The 17,039-nt window shown below is 38.4% G+C and overlaps 2 protein-coding genes across 16 annotated transcripts in view; one reads left to right on the top strand and one right to left on the bottom strand.

Moving 5' to 3' along the window:
* The window catches only part of CAB39L (calcium binding protein 39 like), a 130,797-nt gene extending 117,057 nt beyond the window's left edge, over positions 1 to 13,740 (bottom strand). For 4 of the 11 annotated variants that reach the window (XM_040448393.1, XM_040448387.1, XM_040448384.1 and 1 more), the window contains exons 1-3: positions 13,638 to 13,740; positions 2,949 to 3,097; positions 2,025 to 2,098 (exon numbers count right to left, since the gene is read on the bottom strand). The gene's annotated coding sequence lies outside the window, so the exon portion shown is untranslated. Of the gene's footprint in view, positions 1 to 2,024; positions 2,099 to 2,948; positions 3,098 to 13,191; positions 13,504 to 13,637 lie in introns of those variants that run through there. The other 7 variants (XM_040448388.1, XM_040448385.1, XM_040448389.1 and 4 more) reach the window with 7 other exon arrangements.
* Positions 13,741 to 13,850: 110 nt separating this feature from the next.
* Positions 13,851 to 17,039, top strand: part of SETDB2 (SET domain bifurcated histone lysine methyltransferase 2) — a 90,154-nt gene continuing 86,965 nt past the window's right edge. For 3 of the 5 annotated variants that reach the window (XM_040448383.1, XM_040448380.1, XM_040448377.1), the window contains exons 1-2: positions 13,851 to 14,477; positions 15,648 to 15,743. The gene's annotated coding sequence lies outside the window, so the exon portion shown is untranslated. The remainder of the gene's footprint in view (positions 14,478 to 15,647; positions 15,744 to 17,039) is intronic. The other 2 variants (XM_040448379.1, XM_040448378.1) reach the window with 1 other exon arrangement.

The raw sequence follows: 17,039 nt of genomic DNA, 5'->3' as shown, positions 1-17,039 counted from the left end.
TTTTTAAAGAGTCAGGAGCCTAACCAATTGAACCACCCAGGTGCCCTTCATTTCAGATATTCTAATTGGCTCTTATTTTAATATGCCTGGTCACTTTTAAATTCTGTTACTCTTTAGGGCACCTGGGTGGCTCAGACGGTTAAGCGTCCAACTTCGGCCCAGGTCATGATCTCACAGTTCGTGAGTTTGAGCCCCGCATCAGGCTCTGTGCCGGAGCCCGCTTCGGATTCTGTGTCTCCCTCTCTCTCTGTCCCTCCCGCACTCATGTTGTCTCTCTCTCCTTCAAAAATAAACATTAAAAAAATTTTTTTTAATTCTATTACTCTTTATGTTTTAGCATCCCTCCTTTATGTATTAAATATTAAATATTTATTTTATGTATTGGGTATTTCTTTTTTGAGGGAGCACGCACATGCAAGAGAGGCAGAGGGGGAGAGAGAATCTTTAAAAAATTTTTTAAATGTTTATTTTTGAGAGACAGACAGAGAATGAGTGGCGCAGGAGCAGAGAGAGAGGGAGACACAGAATCTGAGGCAGGCTCCAGGCTCTGAGCTGTCAGCACAGAGCCTGACATGGGGCTCAAACTCACAAATGGTGAGATCATGACCTGAGCCGAGGTCGGATGCTTAACCGACAGAGCTACCCAGGCGCCCAAGACAGAATCTTAAGCAAGCTCCATGTTCAGTTTCTCATGACTGTGAAATCATGACCTGAGTGAAAATCAAGAGTCAGATGTTTAACTGAGTCACCCAAGTGCCCCTTGGATATTCCTAATAGGAAAAACCTGTGTAGATTTGTTTCGGTTGTTTGTGGTTTCTGCTCTTTGCTCATGGAATTTTGATTTTCTCCCTTCATGTTTTGTGATTTTAAAAAATGTGTAAGACTGGGACGCGTGGGTGGCTCAGTCAGTTGGGCGTCCGACTTCAGCTCAGGTCACGATCTCGCAGTCCATGAGTTGGAGCCCCGTGTTGGGCTCTGGGCTGATGGCTCAGAGCCTGGAGCCTGCTTCCGATTCTGTGTCTCCCTCTCTCTCTGCCCCTCCCACATTCATGCTCTGTCTCTCTCTGTCTCAAAAATAAACTTAAAAAAAAAAATGTGTAACAGCTTATTTGTTAGAATTTTAATAATGATACTCTGACAAACAAATGTTTGTCAAGAACATTTATAACTCCCTCTGTGGAAGATTTTTAGTTGTTTCTGTCAGGTACTGAAAAGTGTTAGAGACCAAGGTCCATTTCAAATTAAAATTCTCCATTTGTGGGAGACTGTGAAAATAAGTATTTAGGGACCATGAAAATAGTATAAATTAAGGCCTCAAATCCAAGTGAATGTGAGCCGGTAACCAGGAAGTAGTAGGAGAGATTTGATTTTATTTTTTCAAAGTTTATTTATTTTATTTTAGTAATCTCTACACCCACCGTGGGGCTTGAACTCACAACCCTAAGATCAAGAGTTGCATGCTCTACCAACTGAGCCAGCCAGGTGCCCCAGTAGGAGAGATTTTAACTCCACCCAGAGCTCTATGCCTCTCCAAGATGGTGTCTGATCAGGCCCCCTACACTCTACAGAACCCAAGGAATTTTTCCCTGTCCCATCCCTCTCCATACACAACTTTCTATACTAACAGAAATCCATGCATATCCCCAGAGTATTCAGTGACTTCAGCACTTGCTTACCTCACAGGATGTACTTCTTCTGTTTCAAGCCACAAAAAGTTTCCCTTATTTTCTTATAGGTTCATCCACTCATAATGAAGGTTTTTTAAATATTAAATCTAGTGTTTTTCATCTTTGGTGGGGGGGGCCGAATTCAAGAACTCTTGTCTATCATACTGCCAGAAAGGGAAATCTATTTAATATTTCTATAATTGCTTTGTGAAATTTAAATTAGGATATTATATATATATATATATATGTGTGTACACATATATATATATATTCCTGTATAGTTTTTAGTGTGTTACTGTAATCTTCAAGTATGTGAAGAACATTTATACTCTTGACTGAGTCATTATATTAGCTTACCTTAGAAGTTGTATATCATCTGCAAATCGGTTTCAACTTTCTGTCTTCACCAAAGTCACTGATCAACACAGCTTCTGACAAAAAGAAAAGCTTCAAAATTAATTTTTAAACTTTTATAGCAAATCCAATATATTTTCTTACTGTTATCAGGTATATAGAATTACAAATTAAATTTCCACCATAATCATAGATAGATAAACCAATTAAAACAGGAAAATCCCTATACCCCAATTACTTCAAGTGCCAGAACTTTTAGAAAGTAGCATTGAACTAAGTGAAAATATTTTATCATCAGGGGAAACCAGTAGTGGTATGAGGGGGTGGCTTAGAGAAGGGGAGCCCTAGCACCCCCAAAATATATCCATTAGCCCTCATCTTCCACAGGAAACATAACTTACTTAAGCTAGTATCTCAAAGGCCAATTTTTAGAAACGTTTTTATTTATTTATTTTGAGAGAGAATGCACACATGTGCACACAAGTGGGGGGAGGGGCAGACAAAAAGGAGAGAGAAATCCTAAGCAGGCTCCATGCCTGCAGGGTCCAGCGCGGAGACTGACACTGGTCTCAATCTCATGACCACGAGATCATGACCTGAGCCAAAATCAAGAGTCAGACGCTTAACTGACTGAGTCACCCAGTTGCCCCTAGAGGCCAATTTTTATAAAAAGGCTGTGCAAAGCTTAAAAGAGCTTTTAAGTATCACAAAGAGAAGCTTTGAAGGGTTTTTTTGCTTTTAACAGCATCATAAAAATCCATGCCTACTAGAGTTTTTCTTTCCTACTTCCCACACTTTTAGTTTGCATCTTTTATTAATTTCAGTCATTGATAGCAACTTTCACAAAATTTTTATCTTCGACATCAATATAAGGATATATGTGTACATGTGTTTACATTTCCCCATCAGAAATAAGAGAAAACTTACACTTCTCTCCTTTAGTGCATTGCTCTTGCATGAAGAACATATAAACCACTGACTTAGGGTCTGCATATTAATGTATTTTCTGAGCAGCAACTACTGGTTTAAATAGAACATTTAGCTCCTGATGTTCTTTCTTCTCAATATTTGAAATCCTGCAATAATGTAGTAGAAAAAGCACAGGCTTTGGAATCACATTGATCTAGGTTTAAATCTCAACCTCCCACTCTGTAACTGTCTAATCTGAAGCAAATTATGTAACCTCTCTGTATAGGAATAAAATATCATGATTCTCCATAGGTATACGCAAGAGTCAAATCATATATATATAGTGTCTGACACAGTGCCATATAACATGTACTCTGTTATGTAGCTGTCCTGTGTTTTTTTGTATTTCGCTTCCATTTTGCTCAATCTGTCAAAGAAATTTTGAGACTACATTTTCTTAATTTACAGCATTAACGAACTTCTGTGGTTTTGTTCAACAATTATCGATATTTTACATCTATTTTGCCCAATAATATACATAAAATACTTTAAAAATAACAATATAACAATAATAATGCTAAATCTAGGTCCTAAAGTCATTAGAAATTGTTCCTTTTCTTGTATGGTTATGACACCAAAATGCTATAGTTATGTAAATTTATTTCCATTCCTTCTTAAATTTTTCTTTTAGTTCTTCTTTTTTTCTTAATGTTTATTTTTGAGAGACAGAGAGAGAGAGAGAGACAGAGAGAGAGAGAGACAGAGAGAGAGAGGGGAAGGGGCAGAGAGAGGGAGACAGAATCCAAACCAGGTTCCAGGCTCTGAGCTGATAATACAGAACCGGACTCAGGGCTCGCTCACGAGCCATGAAATCATGACCTTAGCTGAAGTCAGGCACTTACCAACTGACCGATCCAGGTGCCTTCAGTTCTACTTTTTTAATTTAATTTTTGAATATGTAAACATACATGATTCAAAGGTCAAAACTATATAAATAAGTAACAGAGAAATCTCTCATCCGCTGTTGGCACCTTTCACATTCCCTCCTTCTACCTATAGATTATATATTGTTTCATGCCTTTGGGGTTTTTTCTACTTCATAATATATTCTGCAGATCATTCAATGTTGGTACATGTAGACTTTCTACACTCTCTTTTATGACTTCTGGAGAAAACAGCAACTTGGAAGGGGAATGGAGATTATTCCACTATTGAATGTACTTTAGTTACCTAGTCCCCTATTAACAGGCATTTTGGTTGTTTCTAATCTTTTGCTAATACAAGTAATGCTGCTGTGAGTAACTTCATACAAATGCCAGTTTATATTTTATGTCACTGTGTCTTTAGAACAGATTCCTAGAAGTTAGGTGCCCGGGTCAAAAAAAATGCACGTGTAATTTAGTATACATATAATATATGTATATTATACACACGAGTTGGATACTGCCAAATTCCCTCCCAAGATTTGTGCTTTTGTATCCCTACCAGCAATTCATCAAAGTGCCCGTTTCCCCACAATCCACAGAACATATTATATAACTTTGGATTTTGCTGAGAAAGGCTTGAGTGTAGCTATAATTTTTAGTATAGCTTTGGTGGGGGGGGGGGGGGCCACGCACGAGCAGGGGAGGGGCAGAGAGAGAGAGGGAGAGAGAGAACCTTAAGCAGGCTCCAAGCTCGGAGAGGAGCCAGACCTGGGGCCTGAGCATGAGATCATGACCTGAGTTGAAATCAAGAGTCAGACGCTTAACCAACTAAGCCACCCAGGCACCCCTTAGTATAGCTTTTATTTACATTTCTCTTAGTATGACTGAAGTTAAATATCTTTTGTGTGTTTGTCAGCTGCATTTCTTTTTCTGTGACCTCTCATATCTTCGGCCCAATTTTCTATTGGGTTGCCAGTCATTTGCTCTGACTTCTAGGTTATTAGAAGAGATTAGCTAGGAGATCAGCTCTTTGTGATGTAAATTCAATTATTTCTTCCTACCTTGTCACTGATCTTTTTACGTTGCTTATGATACTTTTCATCATGTAACTTTTTTTTAGTGTATGGAATTTATCATCGTTTTCACTTTTTCTGGGACGGAGTCATAGTTATAAAATCCCCGTCTTACAATTTCATAGACTTTAACAATCTGTGCCTGTTCTGCTTTGTATGTTGCTCTTGAGAAATTTGTTCCTAATGTCTTCTGTCTACCTGGAAGCCTAGAGGAATTTTTCACTACTTGAATGTCCAATAGTTTTACTAGGATATGCCTTGGAGTTGACCATTCTAGATCAATTTTTTCAGTACACAATGAGCCTTTTCAATTTGAGTCTTCTGTTCATTCCAGAATGTTTCCATGGATTGAAGTTTAAATATTAGTTCTGCTATTGCTCTTCTCTTCCTAAGAACTCTAATTTTTACATATTGTCTGTATCATTTGCTCTTTATCTTTCTTCATTTAATTTTCCTTCTTCTGGCTATCTTCAAGTCTTTCCTCAATACCTCTTACATTCAGGAACTCTATTCTCCTTTAGGTATCTTGGACTTTAGCTTCATTTTAAAAGATGATTTTTCCGGGGCGCCTGGGTGGCGCAGTCGGCTAAGCGTCCGACTTCAGCCAGGTCACGATCTCGCGGTCCGTAAGCTCAAGCCCCACATGGGGCTCTGGGCTGATGGCTCAGAGCCTGGAGCCTGTTTCCGATTCTGTGTCTCCCTCTCTCTCTGCCCCTCCCCCGTTCATGCTCTGTCTCTCTCTGTCCCAAAAATAAATAAACGTTGAAAAAAAATTTATAAAAGATGATTTTTCTTCATTTTATTTCCTCAGTTCAGCAGATTTACTTTTCACATCTTCCTCTTTTTGTCCATTTGTTTTGGGGTTCTGAATTTGTATTTGAACTTTATCTCTGCAAATGCTTATCCGTGGATATTTAATTCAGGTAGGAGTATTGTGCTGTGGTTTTCTTTAGCTCTTATAGTTGAATATTTTGGGAGAGACTTTTCATCAGCTGAAATATTCTGACTCAAAATTTATGTTTTCTACTTATAGTAACTTTATATGGATGTTATGTGCCAGTGTCTTTTCATTTTGAAATGTTCTAATTTTCCTAAACCAGATTAACAATAACATATAGACAGGAGTGAGGGATTTAGAAAAATTACTAGATTTTCTAGTTCAACAGCACCTTCTGTTGGTTTGATAAAGTACAGTTTTTTAAATCATGATTCCTTTTTGGGTGAGAGTGGTTGATGTATCTTCTTTTTCATCAAGATCCCTAATTTCTACTATCTTTTCTTACTCTTACCACCAGGTCTCCAAGTATATGGTGTCCCTTCCAACTCTCCTCTTATCTCAAAAGCAATACCTTTCTCAGACTGCCTCTTTGGTCCCATGAGCTTTCAAGTCCCTTCCTTTTGTCTAACAGGTCTCAAATTTGTTAGTATTTCCTTCCTTAGGGTAGGGCTTTCACTTTCTGGAGGAATTTTATCTGCATTCTACTGATTCTAGATCTTGCTTCCTTCTCCTGTTCTCAACAGTGTCAACCTCATTTGCCACTTCAGCATGGGTGCCAGAGCTCACTCTGCTGCATTTCAGCATTTGCTTCCGTACATACCCATAATTTGAAATTAGTTAGGCAAGGATGGTGGTGGTTTTATTTGCTCTCTTTATAGATCTGTATGGTTTTTAAAGAATGTATGGTGAGATCTGGATTTAGAAAGTTACCATAGTCCTACAGACACCTTTAGTCACGTGTTATTTTTTATTTTAAAAATTATCTTCCAGTTTTATTGCATGTGATCAAAAGTTTGACTTTGGGGGGGGGGAGGACTGAGGTTTTCTTTGTGGTCTAATATAGCAGATTTTTTAAAACTGTCTCCTGTGCACTTGAAAAGATGTATTCTCCATTAGTGGACTCAAACTTTGATATAAATCTAGGAGATTTACCCTACAATATACTTAGTGGTACTAGAAAGGTGTGTGAAAGTCCTCTATAAGCAGATTTCTAATTCTCCTCACATCCCTTATAGTTTATACTTCATAAAAGCTGTTGATGTATTATTTAATAAGCATTTAAAAAAAAATCTTAATTGTGAATGTAGCCCTTAACTTGGACAATATCCTTTATTTTAATGCTTTTTGAATTAAATCCTGCCTTGTCTGATACCAAGATGAAAACCCTGTTTTAAAATTTGCATTTATCTGATGTATCTTTGGTCTTCCCTTGATTATTGTTTTTTAAATTCTTCATTTATTAATTCCCTTTATTATTAATAACTTGTATAGCTCTACCTTTTGTATACACAAATCTGAAAACCTTTTTCATTAAGTTGAGCCCATATATTACTAATACATCTGATATTTTTGGTGTTATTGGTAACTTTTCATGTTTTATACATTTTGAGTATCTGTACATACAAATACTTATAGAAAATGTGTGCATTTTAGTTTTTAGCCATTATATGGAATATGTAATGGCGTCTCATTATGATTTTAATTTGCATTTCCCCAAGGACTCTTCTATGCTTTTCTCAAGAAAAGTGAAATGAAACCTAAACTCACTTCTCTGCAGATATTTATAACAGTTGTATTTGTAATCACTAAACACTGGAAATAACCCAGATGTCTCTTAATTGGGGAATGGGTTTTTTAAAACTGCAGTAGTACATCCCTGCAATGTAATACAGAAACAAACCTCTTCCTAGTGCAGGATAACATAAATACACAGGGAAACTGACTATGCTATAAATACATACTGTTATAAGAAAAAAAAACATAAAAATGAGCCATATAACATTACATTAAGGAAAAGATGACACCCTTGAAAGAACCCAACAAATCAGAAATAAAAAGAACTCAGAAATGAGATGACTTCAACCTAGAAGTGAGACTGCCAGGTCTCATAATAAAGGCATGTTTGATTTTCTAAAAACTGCCAAACTGTCTTCCAAATGACTGGTATTTGCAGTCCCACCAGCAAGATTTGAATCCTGTTGCCTTGCATCCTTGCCAGCACTTGCTATTTTTTTTCATTCCTTCCTTTTTTTTTTTTTTTTTTTGGCCATTCTATATAGGCTGCATAGTGGTATCTCATTTCATTTCCTCAATTACTATTCTATACTTTTCTCACTTAACACAAAATGGTGACCTTTCTCCAACATCATTAAGTACCCTGTATCATTAAACACCTTTTGAAATACTTTTAACAAGCTGAAATATAGTCTACCATGATGAATGTGTAATAATTTATAAAACCATTCTTCTACCATTAGTTATTCCTTACCTCCAGTTATTCCCAAATACAGTTACACTGTGTTCGTAAAGCTTTGACCCCATCTCCATTTCCATAGAAGTTTCCTTACAAAGGGTCAGAGTATATATAGTTTTGTCTCAATGCATTCTGACAAACTGCTTGTTAAATTTTTTTAAAGTTTATTTATTTGAGAGAGAGGGTGAGTGAGTAGGGGAAGGGCAGAGAGAGAGAGGGAGAGAGACTCCCAAGCAGACTGCACTGTCAACACAGAGCCAGATGTGGGATTCGAACTCATAAACTGCGAGATCATGACCTGAGCAGACACCAAGAGTCAGACACTTAACTGAGCCACCCAGGTGCCCTACAAATTGCTTATGTAAATATTTATTTCCCTAATTACAAGTTAAATATTTTTCACGTAAGCCATCTGTGCTTGTTATTTTGTGATCATGAGTTCATGTCCTTTGCTCCTTTTGTCAGGGTATTGATATTCTTACTTGTTGATTTGTAAGAGACCAGTACATCCTCCAGACGTATAGATCCTACTTTACATGTAAAGCAAGCTAGGCCCACCATGGACCTTCCCATCCAATTTTTAATCCTATTTGAAATATGAAATATACTTCAAATGAGCAAACATGCATCCAATACCAACTGCATGCAAACTTGTTCATGACTCAGGAACAAGTCTTGCTTTCCAAGGAATTATTTTGTTTGTCACAGCCTGTGAGAAACAAGGTAATATAAAACATGCTTAAATGAAGACTTTGAGTACAGGGCAAGAAGAGGTTGTGATTAAATTAAACCTGTCTAGGGGCGCCTGGGTGGCGCAGTCGGTTAAGCGTCCGACTTCAGCCAGGTCACGATCTCGCGGTCCGGGAGTTCAAGCCCCACATCGGGCTCTGGGCTGATGGCTCAGAGCCTGGAGCCTTTTCCGATTCTGTGTCTCCCTCTCTCTCTGCCCCTCCCCCGTTCATGCTCTGTCTCTCTCTGTCCCAAAAATAAATAAACGTTGAAAAAAAAAATTAAAAAAAAATTAAACCTGTCTATATTCCAAAGAGGAAGTTGAGCTAGGCATCCATTACTTTCAAAGGTTAATTGAAGGCAGTGAGAACCGTTTTTACAGAGAAAAGGAAAGTATAAAGTAGTCCCCAAGTCTGCAAGTGATAGTTGAGGATCACAAGCTACACACCTTATTCCTCCCAAATCTAATTGTAGGAACCAAACAGAATCATCAAAAGTTCATGACATTCTCACTGAAATTCTTACTTAAAATTTTGTGACAATATAGCTTTTTAAAATTTAGAGGATAAAATCCTATTCCAACCCCCATGTGCAAATATTCTGTTTCCTACCATTATACCTTTCAGCCTTTTAACCTAAGCATGTGGCATAAAAATGGCAGGAAGTGAAGCAGCCATCTTGGTCCACAAGATGAAGCTGAAGGATGAAGTGTTAGAGCAACAGGTCAGAAGGATCTTGGAGACTCCCCACAATTTTTTGCAGCAAAGCAACCTAATTAGCTCATCTTTTTAGATATGAAAGAAATTTGTAATTTTTTAAAATAAAATAACTTTATTAAAAAACTTGGGGGCCACAATTATTTTTTAGGTTGTCACAGTACATACATATAGAATGTCACAAACGTACATCTTAACTAATACAAATTCGAAGTTGAGAAGTGAAGGCTTTGTCAAAAATACAGTGGCATATAAAACGTTAAGAAAAAGAGGACCTACAGTAGGCAGTGGCAATGAAAGTAGAAAAAAGAGGAAAGTGATTTTGGAGGTTGAAGCTACAGATTGTAGAGTTGGGCAAAAGGGAGAGGGAAGAATTTGAAGTTTTATTTATTTATTTTTTTAATGTTCATTTATGCAGGGGGGCGGGGGGGACAGAGACAGAGGAGACACAGAATCCAAAGCAGGCTCTAGGCTCTGAGCTGTCAGCACAGAGCCCGACGCAGGGCTTGAACCCACAAACTGTGAGATCATGACCTGAGCCAAAGTCGGACACTTAACTGCCTGAGCCACCCAGGTGCCCCAAGAATTTGAAGTTTTAAATCTGATCCACTCAGAAGATAACTACACCATTAATCAAGATAGGAAACATAAAAGATGTTGAGTTGCATACAAGTTGAGTAGATCTAGCTGTCCAAAAATCTATGAGAAATGAGTGCTAAGAGCTTAAAAGAACAGAATTTGACATAGAATTATGGCTTATCTGCACAAAAATTATAGTTTTTTATTTATTTTTATTTTTTTACATTTATTTATTTTTGAGAGACAGAGACAGAGCACAAGTGGGGGAGGGGCAGAGAGAGAGGGAGACACAGAATCTGAAGCAGGCTCCAGGCTCTGAGCCATCAGCAAAGAGCCTGACGCAGGGCTCGAACTCACAAACCGTAAGATCGTGACCTGAGCTGAAGTTGGGCGCTCAACTGACTGAGCCACCCAGGTGCCCCCACAAAAATTATAGTTTAAACAGCAGAAACAAATGAGATTATTACAAAGGGAGAAGTCATAGTAAAGGCAAAATTATAGTTTTTCAATTTCTTTTAAAAAAGGCTAAATATATACTTCAAATGTTTCCTTTTAAAAAGAAACATTTTCTCTTTAAATGAAATAATCTGAATGTCCCACATGTTTTATCTCACAAGCATTTTTTGTAGTTAACGGTCATCCTCATGACTCAGGCATTCAATCATTTCATTAACAGAACACCACAAACTTCAATGGTGATTTTGATCTTCATACGGTTTTAAATCATTTTTTATTTTTAGGCACATTTATCCCCATAATGAACCATTTTGTTAAAGACTAGAAAAGTGATGGCAAAATGCACCAATTAATGAGGAATATAGAAATATTTCTGAAAATTAATCTCAAAATGTTCCCCCAAAGTAACATTTGTATGATCAAAATTACTGCAAAGCATAAAAAGGTATTTCAAGTAGTACTTCAAAAATAATTTTAAAAAGAGATGACTTATGCAAATTTGTTTTTAAGTTAATGAGGTGGAAAAATCTATCATATTTTAAATGTTATTTTTATTTAAAAGTGCTTACACCCCAAAAACTTCACTAATAAAATCATTTAGATTTCTAAAATATCAAATGCAATAACTCCAAACAGGTTGAGAGCAGTTTTTATTGATTTTTTATGAAGATAAGTAGATTCACTCTATATTCTGCCACAAAATACCATATTCATTTCAAAGGTGTTACTACATTTTTTCTAATTAAACAGCATGCATCAATTGATAATGGGGAAAAAAATCTACACTTGTGTATGTATATATATATTATGAGATTGCAATGAAAATCCTTTTTTAAAAAAAATTTTAATGTTTATTTATTATTGAGAGAGAGAGACAGAGCATGAGCATGGGAGGGGCAGAAAAAGGGGGAGACACAGAATCTGAAGCAAGCTCCAGGCTCTGAGCTGTCAGCACAGAGCCCAACGTAGGGCTGGAACTCACAAACTGCAAGACATGACCTGAGCCGAAGTCGGACGACAGAGTCACCCAGGCGCCCCGAAAAATAATCCTTAACATACCAATGGAAGTTAAATCACTTGTACTTAAAATCACTTAGCATTGTTCATGCAAAAGTACTATTTAAAAAAATCTGTAAGGATCTTCAAATTATACATTATGAAATTTAGAGAACTGTATTCTTCAAAGAAAAATCTCATACTTACCTAGTTTATTATTTAAAAATTACAGAACATATCAAGCAATAAAGTAAACTTACAGGTGCAGTATTTTGACTTTAAGCAGTGGTAAAAAGAAACTAGAAATTCTTAAGCAGAAGAGATCTAAAGCACTGGTAAGTTTGGTATTCATTTACTGAAACTGCTTTCAAAAAAAATGGCAAATAGAGCATTATTACTTACGGGCTCATCTCCATTTCTAAATTTCTCTGTATTAAGATTTCATAAAAAGACCTCACAAAAAAGGATTATGAACCTCTCCATAACATTATTTGTATGCATAAACTGGAAGCAACAAATAAATTTAGTTCAGAGAAGTGACAATCAAGTATTCTAGAAAGCAGCTTAAAAAATTATTTTTCAGTTAGGCTAAAAAGAAATGTATGTCCACACCTTCCAATTACTGCATTATTTTATTTATTCATTCAACAATTATACTTCTGAACATATACCAGATGCTATTACATGAGAATGCTATACAAAAATTTCGGCAAACAAGTACTGAGCTGCCATTACGTGCTCTTTATGTTTTTTAGCCACTGATCTTTCTTAGCTACTTTATGATAGCTGGTATTAACAAGTACCTTAGCCATCAACTCAACACTAAATTATTGAACTCTTGAAACTTAGGCTTAAGATTTAAAAAGCAAATCTTAAAAAGAAAATTAGTTTTTAATCATTCCATTGTTTTACTGCTGTTGACTAGGTTGAGTCATCAGTTAACCTTGGGTAACTGGAAAACTAAACCCAAGGTAATAAGGCAAGTATCTCTGCTTTGGTCTAATGCATGTCAAAACTTCTCATCAAAAATATTAGCCTTTTATCGGCTAGGTTTTCAGATCTGATACATTTTCCTCCAAAATGAAAGCTAATGCGTGCTTTCTACTTCGATTAAAAAAAACAAAAAAAGATCAGGAAAAAGGAGGTAATTCTTTTCTTCCTCCCACCCCATAAAGAGCTCAGAAGGTGCTTTTCCTTACAAACGCCTCCTTGTCCCTGACAAAGCAACCAAGCAAGTCAAGGCAGACCAAGAAATTCCTAAAGCTTCAACAGATCGTAACCAGCGAAACAAAGATTTACCAAAGTTCTTCCTTCACTTCCCCTGTTTCTGCAAAGACCACCACTTTCTAGATTTAAAAAAAGACCACTGCAGGAATGCTGGCTGCATACCAATATATAAAACTGCCCAAACGCAGAACTAGACGCCTACTATTACCAAAGGATGGCCTTAGTCAGAGGGTAACTAATGACAAGAACCAACACTTTAGCAGTCACTCCCTCGCAAACGACAGACAATAAAGATGTCTCTTTCTAACCTGAGGATAGTGGTGAGGCATCTCCCTCTTTCCCCTTCTATTAATAACCAGCCTTCTTCCTTTCTGAATCAATCCATCAGACAACCTCCTTAGGAGAGTTGATGGTCAGTCTTCCGAGACAAAGATTATGGGTGTAGCTCTCTGGCACCCAAGGAATCAGTGTTAAGGCAGCAGAGCCCTCACAATGACGAAGAAACCAAAGCTTGGGATCTCCCCCGCCCCACCAGAACCACCATTCATCACTCTCTCTAGCCAGGGCTGAGACTCAGCCCAAGAAAACCTCTCCCTTTCAGGTAAGTGAGGAAGGCACCAGGTGTATTCCCTCCGACCCCTCTTCGCCTCCATTGCTCCCTCAGGACCCCTCCACACCTGGAGCCGCTAAGCAAGTTTCCAACCTCCAAGAAGCCCAGTCCTAGCCACACACAAGATGGCAGCAGAACACCTACCGGAGGAAACAGCTGCGCCACCACTCCAACGATGCTGGCCTCTCGACTGCAGATATCCCCATTGGCCCAGCCAGAGAGCGCGAGACAAGCCGAGAGCGCTGACCGCCAATCGGGAGGCGGCGCGATTCGGCGCCGCCGCGCTGCCGGCGATAAGCGCGCGGATCCTCAGAGGTGTGGACCCAGTAGGGTGTCCAACCAATGGGCTCCTGGCCGAGTAGGGGGAGCTTTCGGTGAACGACTCCTCCCTTTTAGGATTAGCGTTAGGAAGGCCTGGACGAAAGAGATTGGGCGGTCCTCCTTCCCCGCCTGAGGCGAGGCGGGACAGTTGTTGCAGAGGTGAGGTCTAGTAAATGGTGAAGTACTTCCTGGCCTGGGAGCATCTGGGGTCGTGGGATTTGGTGGCGTGGGGTCGGAGAAGAGCCCGACCCGCGGGGAAACCCAGCCTCGCCAACGGAGCGGGCCCAGCGCAGCCTTCAGGTCTGGCGGGCGGAATAAAGCAGTGGAGCCAGTGGAGCCGAGGCACGGCCTTGGATGGCCCCCTGACAGCTCCTTTGGCCTGAGACCTGGGAACGCGGCGGAACCCTCGGCCAAGCGGACCCCAGCCCTTGCAACCTCCTTTTTTCTTTTACCCACCTGCGGTCCCAGGCTGTAGAAGGGACCGCGGGCATTTTGAGTTCTCAACCCCCGTTTCAGTTTCTGTCTCCGAGTGCACACCTTAAATGTGAGGTGACTCCTAAGCAGCTGGGAACCAGAGGCTGTAAAAGGGACTGCAGAAAAATGGACTGCAGTATAAAATCCAGAAGCAGAATATGAAGGTTTAACCACTGACCCATTTCACAGGTAAGACTTACACGAGCCCTAAATAAGTAGAAATCATTTGTCCAAGATCACGTAATTGAGATCAGATCCTAAAGGCACCTGACTCTCATCAACCACAACCCAATAAGTAATTACCCATTAAGTAAAATAAGGAACAGTGGCTAATGAACTGTGCTCCTCATTATGTGGAAACCTGCAGTGAGTTCTGTATGAGGCAAAGAGGTAACTTCCAAAAGGTAGAGTGGAATAATCAAACAAACAAACAAACAAAAAACAGGCTCTGAAATCATCCTGCCTGTTTCCTTATTTTTTGTCGCTGTCACCATGTGACACACTTTAGCATCCTCTTCAAAAACGTGCATGCTGGTTTTCTCTCCTGATTGTTATGCAGATTATTAAGTCAAGTATGTAGAAGTGTGCCTGACACATGGTTTATACTCAATAAACTTTATTACTGTCATCGTAATTAAGAAATGAGAAGTAGAGAAGAAATGGTCACAGTTTCATAAACAGCCTGTTTTTCAAAACCAAGGCAACCATAAGTTGAAGCGAAATAGAGTGATTTAACTTTTCTTCTTTATGTTTTATATTTTGCAAATTTTCTTCACTAAACATGCTTTACTGTTCAGTAATTTTTAAAATTTCACAGGGTATGAACAACAGCGGTGAGAGCTTTTCTTTAAAAAACTATTAGTCTGCTTGTGTACTGTAGGTGGAAATAGGAGTTGGTAGAACCTTTTTAGAGAGCAGTTTGGCAGTGTGCTCCAAAAGCCTGTAAAACGGACTTTTATACTTAAGTTTTACATTAAGTACACTATTAACATTCTCCTTTTGCAAAATTAGAACCTTACAGATAGCACAATCCCTGAGTTTCCCTTCACTACCCCATACTAAACACTTTGGTGCAGAACCTTCAAGTCTTTTTTTATACTTAATATTCTCTATACGTTCATGTATGCATTTGTAGTTTTTCAAAAATGGTGATAGTGGCACACTCTATCATTTTGTAGCTTTATTCATTTGACAGTGTTTTTGAAGTCTGTACACGTTATTTATAGCTTATAATTTATGCCTCATTTTTTATGCATGCTGGGTAGTGTTTTAGTGTATGGCTGAATTGTTCTGTTAATGTAAAATATTTATTTTTGTCTCTTACTGGTTTTTTATATTAAGTCATATCTTGTTTGATAGGTACTATATAGCACATTTTATTTGCCATTCTCTTTTTGATGGACATTGGTTGTTCCCAGTTTTTCACCTTATAGACAATGCCGCAGGGAAATCCTGGTATGTATTATCTTGTGTACATGTGCTATTTCTCAAGGATATATACCTAAAAGTGGGATTGCTTGGTTTTAAGTTATGAACATTTTTTTTTTTAATTTTTTTTTCAACGTTTATTTATTTTTGGGACAGAGAGAGACAGAGCATGAACGGGGGGCGGGGGCAGAGAGAGAGGGAGACACAGAATCGGAAACAGGCTCCAGGCTCTGAGCCATCAGCCCAGAGCCCGACGCGGGGCTCGAACTCACGGACCGCGAGATCGTGACCTGGCTGAAGTCGGACGCTTAACCGACTGCGCCACCCAGGCGCCCCAAGTTATGAACATTTTTAATTTTAATTGGTCTTGACAAATTTGTCTTCAAAATACCTCTTCTAATTTACACATCCCAAAAGAGGTTTTGAAAGTTCAATTTTCCTACAGTCTAGACCAACACGATGGGGTGCCTGGGTGGCTCAGTCAGTTGAGTGTCTGACTTCTGCTAAGGTCATGATCTCAGGGTTCGTGGGTTCGAGGCCCTCATCAGGCTCTGGAGCTGATGACAGTTCAGAACCTGGAGCCTGCTTCTGATTCTCTTCTTTCTCTCTGCCCCTTCCCTGGTCATACTCTGTCCATCTCTTTTTCTCACTCTCTCTCAAAAATAAACATTAAAAAAATTTTTTTTTAGAACAACACGAGATACTGTCTTCTTTTTGTCCATGTGATGGGTGAAATTAATAGTCATTTTTTAAAAAAAGTTTTCATTCTCTGATTACTAAGTAAGGTTGCAGTACCTATTCATGTTTATTAACCTATAATTTATGTAAATTTCTATAATTTATTTTAAGAATTACCCATTTTTCTGTTGAGTCATCTTTTTCTTAATGGTTTAAAGAGTTCTTTATTATATCCTATACAATTTTTAAAAATTTCTTCAGTGTCAGAGCACCTGAGTGACTCAGTCGGCTAAGCTTCCGACTTTGGCTCAGGTCATGATCTCACGGTTCATGAGCTCGAGCCCTGCATCAGGCTCTGTGCTGACCAGCTCAGGGCCTGGAGCCTGCTTTGGATTCTGTCTCCCTTTCTCTCTGCCACTTGCCTTCTCACACACACTCTCTCTCTCTCAAAAATAAATAACATTAAAAAAATAAATAAAATTTTCTTCAATGTCTCTGGCTATGTACCCTTTTTCTTACTATTGTTAAAATAGATTACAAGTCTTTTCTCTCAGCTCTTTCCTTGTCTTTTAACTTTATTTTGTTTTTGTTTATTCTACAGGTAGATCTTGTTTTCCTTTAAAATCTTTAGGTGTTTTTTTATCT

Source organism: Herpailurus yagouaroundi, unplaced genomic scaffold, assembly GCF_014898765.1.
Source record: "Herpailurus yagouaroundi ecotype Mexico unplaced genomic scaffold, PumYag 197, whole genome shotgun sequence".
In the NCBI taxonomy this organism is placed as follows: Eukaryota; Metazoa; Chordata; class Mammalia; order Carnivora; family Felidae; genus Herpailurus; species Herpailurus yagouaroundi.
The sequence above is the reverse complement of the archived record's forward strand: the minus strand, read 5'-3'. Positions and strand labels throughout refer to the sequence as shown.